At 52.5% G+C, this 3,809-nt stretch overlaps 1 non-coding gene across 1 annotated transcript in view; it reads right to left on the bottom strand.

Annotated features, from left to right (window-relative positions):
• Positions 1–482, bottom strand: part of LOC124590590 — a 1,910-nt gene extending 1,428 nt beyond the window's left edge. The window contains exon 1 of the ribosomal RNA XR_006976648.1: positions 1–482. This exon is cut by the window's left edge and continues 1,428 nt beyond it. This is a non-coding gene — a ribosomal RNA (small subunit ribosomal RNA).
• Between the last annotated feature and the right edge of the window lie 3,327 nt (positions 483–3,809).

Below are 3,809 nucleotides of genomic sequence, written 5' to 3'. Positions count from 1 at the left end.
CTACCTCCCCGTGCCGGGAGTGGGTAATTTGCGCGCCTGCTGCCTTCCTTGGATGTGGTAGCCGTTTCTCAGGCTCCCTCTCCGGAATCGAACCCTGATTCCCCGTTACCCGTTACAACCATGGTAGGCGCAGAACCTACCATCGACAGTTGATAAGGCAGACATTTGAAAGATGCGTCGCCGGTACGAGGACCGTGCGATCAGCCCAAAGTTATTCAGAGTCACCAAGGCAAACGGACCGGACGAGCCGACCGATTGGTTTTGATCTAATAAAAGCGTCCCTTCCATCTCTGGTCGGGACTCTGTTTGCATGTATTAGCTCTAGAATTACCACAGTTATCCAAGTAACGTGGGTACGATCTAAGGAACCATAACTGATTTAATGAGCCATTCGCGGTTTCACCTTAATGCGGCTTGTACTGAGACATGCATGGCTTAATCTTTGAGACAAGCATATGACTACTGGCAGGATCAACCAGGGAGCTGCGTCAACTAGAGCTGAGCAGCCGGCCGCCCGGGAGTGTGTCCCGGGGGCCCGCGCGAACACGCAAGCGTCCGCTCAATTATTCTGCAAACAGGAGGAGGCTGAGCTCCCCTGCACCATACACCTCGAAACCCTCTCAGGTCCCGGCGGCGCGCAGCGCCGTCCTAAGTACTTGGTCGGGTTCGAGAGAGGCGCAATCGCCCGGAGTTTGGCGAGTAGACGCTTTAGGTGCGACCACCCGTGCTCCCAACTGAGCTTGCCGCTGCCGACAGAGGCCCGGGAGCGTGCTGTCGTGGCATTGCCGGCGGGAGACAACACGCGCCACCTACGGTGACCGGCAGCTCCAACGCCAGCGCCACAGAAGGACAAAAGCCCCACTTGGGTGCCGAAGCGAACTCTCCCAGCACAGCGCACGCGCCAACACGTCCGCACAGCTGCGATACAAACCACCTGCGAGAACCGCAGAGGCGACCGAGCAGCAGACGGCGTCGCGGCGCCGAGCGCCGGGCGGCGGCGCATCCTCAGCGCACACAGTCCTCAATCGGACCAGCACACTGCAGATGTCCACCGCGCTTCGCACCGGGCCCGCGAGGACCTACTTTGGCCGCACGGCGCCGCGTGCAGGGTGCGCCGGCGCGCAGCTGCGCCGCCTGCCGCCTCCGTCGGCCGGCGCGCCTGCCACTGGCCGCCCCCACCAGCCGGCTGTAGCGCGTGCGCCCACGCACCGCGCGGCCAGCACGCCGGGAGGCCCCCCCTCACCGGCCGGGGACGGTCCCACCCAGCCACCGCCGCGTATCGCTTCACACCCAGATGCCATTCACGTTCGTGGGCATGGTGGGTATCGCTGGAACAACCGGTTGGTAGCTCAACCGATCGTCGCCATCACTGATTCACCTCTAGCGAGAACAACCGCACCACAACGGTTTACCAGTTGTTCATTTGCGTAACGTCACCAGCAAACGTAGGCGTCCATCGCCATTTGCAAATTCAACGATTGTTGCATGCCTGTGTCAGGTGTCACGACACACTATGTCTGCCCACATACACGCAACAACATGTGCACGCTTCGCGAACACGTGGAAGGTGGCCCCCGTACGTATGCGATGTCCATTGCGCGAACGACTGTCAACCGGCCTCTGTCGCATGTCGCAGATGTGGAACGCAGTGCACCATGCTATCACGGTGTGTGAGAAGAGACGACTACGTCTGACAACACGCGCCACTACATCAACAGACGGCTCATGCTGATCGCCATCCAGGGCATACCACACTGCAATCCAGCTCTTATAGGGAGACGACACGTAGCTGAGTGCACAACATTTGGACCGCATGGTTCGCCGTTGTTGGCGCAGTCGTTGTACGGTCACATGTACCACGATGTATCATTCAGTACATGAGGACCAATGTGCAGTACAGTGTGTGATTTGGACGTACAACATCAGCGGACAGTTGACACAGGCCGTACCACAGCGTAGGCTAAGTGCTTCGCCATGCAAATGCCAATGAACAACTGCAAATGCCAATGAACAACTGCAAAGGGCATTGAGCATGTACGTCCTGCTGCCATCCACATTACAGTGTATAGCTGCAAGGTGTTTAACATGAAGCGATACACTGGGGACCGGGCAGTGCGAGTAGCAAACTATATTGCGGGGGTTGCAGTTAGGCAACACTACACTAATTTAACGCGTCGTATGACAATTACAGAGCAGGTTAAGGCCCAACGTGTGTTGGGTTAAGGCCCAACGTGTGTTGGGTTAAGGCCCAACGTGTGTTGGGTTAAGGCCCAACGTGTGTTGGGTTAAGGCCCAACGTGTGTTGGGTTAAGGCCCAACGTGTGTTGGGTTAAGGCCCAACGTGTGTTGGGTTAAGGCCCAACGTGTGTTGGGTTACAGCACAATATCGGTTACGTTACGGCGCAATGTGGGTTACGTTAAGGGGCAATGTGGGTTACGTTACGGCGCAATGTGGGTTACGTTAAGGGGCAATGTGGGTTACGTTACGGCGCAATGTGGGTTAGGCTAAGGCGCAATATAGGTTTCATTAAGGCGCAATATAGGTTACATTAAGGCGCAATATAGGTTACGTTAAGGCGCAATATAGGTTACGTTAAGGCGCAATATAGGTTACGTTAAGGCGCAATATAGGTTACGTTAAGGCGCAATATAGGTTACGTTAAGGCGCAATATAGGTTACGTTAAGGCGCAATATAGGTTAGGTTAAGGCGCAATATAGGTTAGGTTAAGGCGCAATATAGGTTAGGTTAAGGCGCAATACAGGTTAGGTTAAGGCGCAATACAGGTTAGGTTAAGGCGCAATACAGGTTAGGTTAAGGCGCAATACAGGTTAGGTTAAGGCGCAATACAGGTTAGGTTAAGGCGCAATACAGGTTAGGTTAAGGCGCAATACAGGTTAGGTTAAGGCGCAATACAGGTTAGGTTAAGGCGCAATACAGGTTAGGTTAAGGCGCAATACAGGTTAGGTTAAGGTACGACATAGGTTAGGTTAAGGTACGACATAGGTTAGGTTAAGGTACGACATAGGTTAGGTTAAGGTACGACATAGGTTAGGTTAAGGTACGACATAGGTTAGGTTAAGGTACGACATAGGTTAGGTTAAGGTACGACGTAGGTTAGGTTAAGGTACGACGTAGGTTAGGTTACGGTACGACGTAGGTTAGGTTACGGTACGACGTAGGTTAGGTTACGGTACGACGTAGGTTAGGTTACGGTACGATATAGGTTAGGTTACGGTACGATATAGGTTAGGTTACGGTACGATATAGGTTAGGTTACGGTACGATATAGGTTAGGTTACGGTACGATATTGGTTAGGTTACGGTACGATATAGGTTAGGTTACGGTACGATATAGGTTAGGTTACGGTACGATATAGGTTAGGTTACGGTACGATATAGGTTAGGTTACGGTACGATATAGGTTAGGTTACGGTACGATATAGGTTAGGTTACGGTACGATGTAGGTTAGGTTACGGTACGATGTAGGTTAGGTTACGGTACGATGTAGGTTAGGTTACGGTACGATATAGGTTAGGTTACGGTACGATATAGGTTAGGTTACGGTACGATATAGGTTAGGTTACGGTACGATATAGGTTAGGTTACGGTACGATATAGGTTAGGTTAAGGTACGATATAGGTTAGGTTAAGGTACGATATAGGTTAGGTTAAGGTACGATATAGGTTAGGTTAAGGTACGATATAGGCTAGGTTAAGGTACGATATAGGTTAGGTTACAGTACACATTGTTGTAAGGAAAGGTTTAATGGGGGGCGGGGCGGCCGGTTTGTTGATTGTGATTATAG

This window comes from Schistocerca americana, unplaced genomic scaffold (assembly GCF_021461395.2).
Source record: "Schistocerca americana isolate TAMUIC-IGC-003095 unplaced genomic scaffold, iqSchAmer2.1 HiC_scaffold_77, whole genome shotgun sequence".
NCBI lineage: Eukaryota > Metazoa > Arthropoda > Insecta > Orthoptera > Acrididae > Schistocerca > Schistocerca americana.
The sequence above is the reverse complement of the archived record's forward strand: the minus strand, read 5'-3'. Positions and strand labels throughout refer to the sequence as shown.